The sequence below is a fragment of the Acromyrmex echinatior genome, chromosome 6 (assembly GCF_024713525.1).
Source record: "Acromyrmex echinatior isolate Ae372 chromosome 6, ASM2471352v2, whole genome shotgun sequence".
In the NCBI taxonomy this organism is placed as follows: Eukaryota; Metazoa; Arthropoda; class Insecta; order Hymenoptera; family Formicidae; genus Acromyrmex; species Acromyrmex echinatior.
The window spans coordinates 12,792,589-12,801,180 of NC_141857.1; the positions used below are offsets into that span (position 1 = coordinate 12,792,589).

Here is an 8,592-nt window from a genome sequence, read left to right on the forward strand (position 1 = left end):
TAAAGTGGCCGATTTCATCGATAGATGTAAATAAATTTTCGAGATATCGATACTTTGGCTGTTGCAGTGATTTCGAGTAGACGTACACGTTCTCGAAATGCCATTTGGACTCTCGAGCAAACTTATGAGAACGTTGGTTTTACCACAATTCGACGGGCCGCAAATGATCGCGCGTATAATACTCGGCAGCATTTCGCCGTGCTTGCGCTTCTCCGCACTGCCTCCATCATTTGTGATTTTACGTCACAGTTTGTGACACGTATCGTCAGCGGTTACAGCATGAATTTCATGCTCACACTAAAGACTACGCGCTCTCGAACGATTATTTAAAGGCGTGCGAATCCGCGAATCGCGCAGTAGCAAAATGTATCTCGCGCTGTGTCATCCTTCCGATATTCGAGATTTGAGCGCCGAGCAGTTACAATATATACCGAAGGTCGTACTCTTACGCGTGTACGGTGAATACATCGAACACGTCTGGGACAAGCTTCCGGAACACGTGAAGGCAGATTCGGAGGTTCGAACGGAGGTTATCGTCGCTGCGACGAACACTACAATCAGCCGTGGCAGCGGACGCACATCGACGGCCCCACACCGAAGATAAAGGATTGTAGCGAATGTCGGCGTCGCACGGCAGGTTGCTAAATCGAGCGATAAACGCGCTTCCTTTCGAATTACATATTCCGGGTTACCAGTTTTGCGGTCCGGGCACTCGACTTATGAAACGATTAACCAGAGGTGACGCGGGCATAAATCCGCTGGACGCGGCGTGTCGAGAACACGACATTGCGTATTCTCGAAGCAACGATCTCACCGATGGATACACGGCGGACAAGGTACTCGCCGATAAAGCGCTAGGACGCGTCGTCGCGAGAGATTCGGCTCTGGGCGAGAGAGCCGCCGCAGCTGCCGTCTGGGCAACGATGAAAGCCAAGACCAAGATCGGCATGGGCATGAAACCCAAGAAGAAGACGACGATGAAAAAGGTGATGAAAAAGCGGACTTCCGACGGCGAAATGAGGCGGTGCGTTACCGTTTCTATCAATGTTAGGCGCACTCGGGTCCTTGATTGGCGGAGCAGCCAGCGTGGCGAAAGCGGTAAACGATAGCAAAACCGCGCGCGACGTCAGCTCGAAGAGCTGCAACGTCACGATCGCGCGATGGAACAGGTCGCGGACTGTATCTCGCTCCGTACAAATATGGACGCGGAGTGTATCTCGGTCCATATAACATGGACAGGGCGTAGTAGCTGCAAAGAAAAAAAAAACGTCAAAAAGACGATAAAAATGCCGTCTGACGCAACTACTAATGTACAATTGAACGAGCTCGCGAGACGTATGCGTGTACCATACTTTAGAAGCGTTTTCATGCGTAACACGTTACCGACGAGCGGTGTGCGCCGAAACGAAAGCGATATCGTGAATCTGGATGCGACGGGGCCTGGTATTCACTGGGTAGCGTACGCGAAGAGGAACAATCGCGTCGTGTATTTTGACAGTTTCGGCAATCTTCGACCGCCTAAGGAACTGGTGCGATATTTCGAGAACGGTGCTACGACGATAGAGTACAATCGCACGTCCTATCAGACGTACAATCAAAGTTTCTGCGGACAGATGTGTCTGCGGTTTTTACAAACGGTAGACGAGCGTGAATTTAAAAAGCTCGACGAGGCGCTGTGAAATCTTAGTATTAGTCGAACGCTTTTTTCCGTCATGTCGTTGACGCTTACGCTGAGCGGAAAGAGCACCGTCCTCGCGGCAAATTACTTCCCCGCTATAGATTTGAGTGACGGAGATTACGAGCTCGGTTTGGCGATTTTTGAGACTTATCACACGATACCGAACGTGAACGAATCGAACAACAAATTTTATTTTGTCAAAGACGACACGGAAATTACAATTCCCGAAGGTTCGTACGAAGTGCGAGATATAAATGAATTTCTGAAACGCGCGATTTTACGAGAATGTCCGCACCGCGACGCATTTGAAACCGTTGATGTAGTGCGTGGTGACAATAACAATAACACTGATGATGATGATGATGATGATGATGATGATAATGATGAGAGTGGAGAATACGCGATTACGCTTCGCGCAAACTACAACACGATGAAATGTGAGATTAGATGTGCGTACAGAATAAACTTTGACAAGTCCAACAGCATTGGATCGCTGCTGGGATTCTCGTCGAAGCGTATATTGCAGCCGTGAAGGTGGCACGAATCGGACGTGTTGATCAATATAATGAATGTAAACGTTATCCGTGTAGAGTGTAACATGACCGCAGGTGCATACAGCAACGGTAAAAGCGCGCACACGATACATGAATTTTCACCGAGCGTGGCGCCAGGATATAAGATATCGGAGAGGCCGACGCAAATCATTGACCTGCCGATCATCGCACGGAGCATTACAGATCTAACGATACGCATCGTCGATCAGAACGGACGATTGCTCGATTTTCGAGGAGAAGAAATTACCGTTAGATTGCACGGCGACAGTAATAACGTGAGCGTGAGATGCTCGTGCTGAACGGAATGGAGCGTACGCAGAGAGATAACGCATCCTTTACAAGGTCGGTGACGCCACAGCTCTACAACACTCGCTCATCCTACTGCATCAGGAAGAAAAAGAAGAAACTCAGCGCGTCAAACGTTACATTTTTAAAGTCTTTGGGATTCGCGGTGCGCAACATTTGAGATGACTGATATCTTAAACATTAAAGACGAGCCGATCTTCGACGATCGCATCGTCAAGATTGAGACTCACACGTACAGCCCGTTCGCCAACAGCACGTTTGGATACAGCGACGAAATAAGAATACCCATATAGCAACAAGATCTGTACACACTGCCGTACGAAAGCTTTCTATATGTCGAGAGAAAATTGACGAAGAACAAAGTGGTCCAGGGTGCTCATGTGACATTAGGAAATAATTGCGTCGCGTTCATTTTCGATGAGATTCGATATGAACTCAATGGTGTGGAGATTGACCGTAATAGAAATGTGGGTATAACTAGCACGCTCAAAAACTATGTAACTGTCATCCGACAGAAGCGTGATTCTATGGAATGCCGGCTGGGATGCGCAGACTACTGCAGCCGGATATTTTAATTTCTGTGTACCGCTCTACGTACTGCTGGGATTTTACGAAGATTACAAACGCGTGGTGATCAACGCTCGTCACGAGTTGATTTTAATACAAGCGCGCAACGACAACAATTGTCTGACGGGAGATCCGGCGATAGATCCAATGCTCGAATTATTCAAAGTACAGTGGCGAATGCCGCACGTGTTATTGAGCGAGATAAATAAGCTGTCGATGCTGCGCGCTTTGGAGAGCGGACGATATCTGAGCATGGCTTTTCGCTCGTGGGATCTGTACGAATTTCCACTCTTGCAGATCACAACCAAGCATTCGTGGGCCATCAAGACGGCTACTCAACTCGAGAAGCCGCGCTACGTTATTTTCGTTATGCAAACAGGTCAAAAAAATGTCATGTCCGAGGATGTAAGTCGATTCGACGACTGCAAATTAAGCAATGCGAAACTTTACCTGAATTCGGAATGTTATCCGTACGATGACTTGAATCTGGATTTTGACAAAAACAGATGTGCGATTCTGTACGACTTGTACGCGCGTTTCTGCAAGGGCTACTACGGATACGGGTATCTCGAGCCGAGTCTCACCTTTACAACTTTTTTACGTAATGGCCCATTCGTGATAATCGATTGCTCTCGACAGAACGAATCAGTCAAGAGTGGCATCGTGGACGTGCGATTAGACTTTGAATGTAAAGAGGATGTACCCGCAAATACAACAGCCTATTGTCTCATCATACACGATCGCGTGGTTCAGTATAATCCATTGACCAATATTGTGCGCAAAATCACCTAAGATGCATCTCTAACACGATATAAGATCTACGATACGTCGCAATCGACCGCAGTCTTCTCGACAACATGCTCGTGCCAACGTTCGTGGATCTGCAAGGATTCATTGTTAACAAGAAATTTATCGTGAAGGAAGTGGCGGTGCTGAAACAGGGGAACGTTCTCACACATTACATTTTTACGAGTTCCGTGCCATGGAAATTTTTGATAAGATCCGATAGGTCTTGCGCTTCCAGGTTGACTGCTTATCACCATGGATTGCGATGGGAGGACAGGATGGTCCCGTACAACGAGGCGAAACGTCTGATCACAGCAGCTGTATTTGAAGATGATGCTATCGTGTACGTTAAGGGACGCGAAAAACGAACGTGGCTGTGGAACTTGCTTTTGGACGATGAGCGAGAACGCATGTGCATCGAGACCTTAAATGTAGTTTACGAAGACCTGGAATCTTTAACCAAGCTGGATGTTGCTAATACTATGCGATGTGGACAACATGTTCAGAATTGCGCGTTACAAAATGTATTGAAAATATATAACTGGTGGTTGCAAAAGAATTTTTTAAATAAAAATACGTTAACGTATTTATTACGTATTTCTTTTTTTTTCTTCCTTGTAATACATGTACTCGTATGAATGAACGTATATGTATGAACGTATATGTATGAACGTATATGTATGAACATATATGTATGTATGTATCAAAAACGTCAACGCTTCTGTTAAACGTGTCGCGACATGTCCGATCTGACAGTACATCTGACAGTACATATATAATGTACATAGGCAGTATATTAGACTTTTTTCATTCAATCGTAAGCTTCAGTTACGAGCGTTAAGACATGGATCGAATAAAAGAATATATACGTCGAAAATCAATCGAGCGAAAGGGGTACTGTCCATTGTCGCCAAGTCCGCCAAGTCAACCGCCTTCGAAGGAAAAAGTGAGATATTGAAAATATCCTGGAGAAAAGGCGTCAAAATCGCCAACGTGCTCATCACCAACGTCATCGATGCCATCGAAATATAATATTAATCATAAAGTATAAGCATTGATAAACTCGCGAACAAAAATAAAAATAAAAAACATAGAAAGACTCGATAAAACGTGTTGCGACAGGTTCGCAATTCTTAGAAAAAGAGGGGAGAGTTACCCCCTCTTCGATTCTAGAAGTTTTATATATATCGCAATTTACGCGGGTGCAATTAGTCTTGCGATACTCGCTTGTACGAACGGTTGAAAAAAGAAATGTACTTCGCTGAAGACAGCAACACATCGTACGAAACGAAGAAGAACTGCAATAACATGTAAGTTTTAACATTCTATATACAAAAGAAAGAAGTTTTTAACATTATGTATATACACAGCATAGAACATCGCAAAATGCGTTTATTGGGCAGACGTTACGATCTGACGACTACGGGCTACAAATTTTTGGAAATTGGAATCAACGTTGGTCCACCGAGTTACGTGGAGATCGCCCTGAGAGATCATCGCGGACATGAACTGTTGCTGTCTCTCGAAACGTGGAAGGGTCTCTACGAGCAGCGATGAAATGTTTACAAGATGCTGCGAAACGAATACAAGGACAATTTTATAAATGTTGGACCGCTAACTGTCAGCGTTTGCATGCTGAACGATGCTATGCTCGTACGTTTCAGTTCTTCGTCCGTACGCATGATGATGACCGAAACGACGCTACAACGTATGTTTGAGTTTGACGAATGTATCGATGTAACGTTCGAACGATTAACCCGACTCGTCGATACGGTTGATGTCAAGTATACGCGATTCTCCAACATCGCGTCCAAAAACGCTATACGCGATAGTGATATTTTTAACAAACATCAGCTCGTCGATTGTGAGCTATTGGCTTTAGTTTTTAATACGTAAAAAAAAAGAAATGATGTAATAATATGTGAATAAAAAATTTTTTTTTGTTCATATCATTATATATATATGTACTTTCTTTACTTCCCATCCGTCTATCCATCCATCCATCCATTCATCCTATATCTCGACGCGCTATAGCGATAACTTTTCGTGACGGCACTTATGATAAATTATTTATTTTCGAGTATTGTGTTAGTGCAACTATTCCTGAGCGGAGGAGATTAATAACTCCTTTAGAACTAGCTTCATTTTCTTTTAGAAAATCATTTTCGTTATCTTTAGAAGAAATTTTGAAAATTGCAGAAAAAAGACAAAGAGATAAAATCGCTGTTCGTTTTTCACGGGTCCACAGTCTATTTACGGATCCGTCTCCCTCGGTTACGAAGAGGTTGAGTCCGCAGGCTTGGTTATCCATATTTAAATACCTTTCGCCTTCTCGCTTGTATCAATAAAATAGATAACTTATTTGCTAGGAATAAAATTTTATTTCGCCTGTATTTAAATAAATATCTATTTCTATTTTAATGAAATAAAAACGCATTTTTTGGGATAGACGCGAGGTCTGCGGTGATGACCCGAAACGCACTTTAGGATGGACACGGGGTTTGTGGCGGCGGCGGTCCTAATAATACGTGACACTACAACATGGCGATACGTATCATCATATCAGTAAACACTAATAGCGCTGGGACTCATCATATCAGTAAACACCAATAGCGCCGGAACTTCCCGCGCCTCCCCTCCCTTCCCCGCGTCTACCAGTACTCCCCGCGCCTACTCCCCCGCACCTATGAGTATCCCCGCGCCCCCCTCAGAGGACCTGGGTTAAAACCGCCACTATTATACTACTATAATGCATGAACGTTATACGATAGGAAAGTTTATGAAATTGCGAACATTTTTCTACAAATTTGTCACGAGCAAATTTTGTAAAAAGCAACAATGTTTGCGACGTTTGATGAGTGACACAAAGCACGTATCGTCGCGTAAATAAGCAAAAAATGCTTGTAACCTTGTTTTTCCAAACCTTGTACGGCTATTGGTGCAGTGTACAAAATAAATTGACACCTTTTTCAGTTGCTTTATAATCTTTCCAATCATTAAGCGCTCTAGGCTCTTGCTTTTTTCACAAATTCTCGTGGGAAATATCGTGCAATGTGTTTCAGCCTGAAATAAAATTTTGATTTTAACCAGATAATTTCATTTTTTTTCCAGTGCAATTAATGTTCTTTTTGGCAACACCTATGCAAATCAAATACATACTCAACGGATACTTGCGAAACCATATCCATTGGTAAACAACTTAATGGACTTGGTCCTTTATGATGATCTTCATCATTAAAGTTATCGTATTCCTCATTTGTTCATAAACGATGATGTATGCCCATGAAAACCATCTGGTCCTCATAGTACTACAACTCGACATTTGGAACATGAATTATCTTGTGACGGCACTTATAATCTAAATTGTTTTATATACAACTGCCGCCTATAAATCCCAGTCAGGGCTCACCATTTAGCGTTAACGGTAGAATACTTTTGCACATTTTCTGTGATTAAGTGAAGTGATAATTTTTTTACTATGCAGCTATTGTATAACATGGATGATAAAGTACTGCAAAGAAGAGACTGCCTCCTCTTCCTCCTCCTCCTCTTTCTCGGTTCAACAGAGTGATATTATAATTGATCTCACTCAATTACATGTCAATCAAAAAGTTATTCCATTGCCTCATCGAGATTGCCGATGAGGTGGATGATCTTACTCGTGTGCGCATAAACAGAATTGCGTTCAATCACTTCAGATGCACACGTACATACATACATACATACATACGTACATATGTATATACATACGTACATACATACCATACATACTATATATAATATATATATTAAATATATTATCATCATATACAAATGTATTTTTATTAAGAAAAAGTGCATAAATACGAAAAAAGAAATGAATTTTTTTTATAATAATATTTTATAATGTCACCATTATAATTTATAATGTCATCATTATATTTTATAATGGCAGCATGTCGGTAAAATCTGAAACACCGCTTATCATCGTATGGATTCAGAACGATTTTCGATTAGGATATGGTGTATACTTCATGCAATTTCGATCTTATGCGATTGCCTGCGCGTCATTTCAATTGTGTCATTGAGCACTGCGTATATCATTGAATTAGTTATGGATCTCGCTACAACGTTGCTCTTGATGCTCTTTATCTTCTAGGTATCTTTTTTGCCATCGACGTGCAAGACGTACATTTTCGCTCTAAACCCGACGAATTCGGTCATGATTGCACCATTGTTTTCATCTTTCATTAAACCGGGAACTTTTTTATTTACTAACGGAATGTTGTAAGTATTGTCGATCATGTAATTGCTCTTATCGAATCTATTGATATCGCGTTTCATAACAGCGTAGACATCGTCGCATTCGATGTAATAAATAAGTCCATGTCGGTATACATTTTTCATGAAAGAGTAGTAACATGTACTCGTAATGAAATTCGTATAAACACGTTTTAGATATATCGAGGATGCATATACCCACATATATCGATTTGTCGAACTTTACCTCGCATTTCTATCGCGACCAGGTTCTCGGAAAAAAACACTTCTACTGTGAAAGTTTGGTTTCCTCTACATCGTATCTTCTATCCCAACGCATTACGAGTCGCACATTAACATGGTTACGCACATTCTCTATAGTCATGTCGAAAAAACCGCGTTGTACATTAATTTGAATAAGTTTTTCTCGAACTCATTCTTTCCTAAAGTTCTAAAATTTGT

General features: G+C 42.3%; 2 pseudogenes; both read left to right on the forward strand.

Annotated features, from left to right (window-relative positions):
* Positions 1-2,699: 2,699 nt before the first annotated feature.
* On the forward strand, positions 2,700-3,724 carry LOC147909481 (uncharacterized; annotated as a pseudogene).
* Positions 3,725-3,896: 172 nt separating this feature from the next.
* On the forward strand, positions 3,897-5,798 carry LOC147909482 (uncharacterized; annotated as a pseudogene).
* Positions 5,799-8,592: the final 2,794 nt, after the last annotated feature.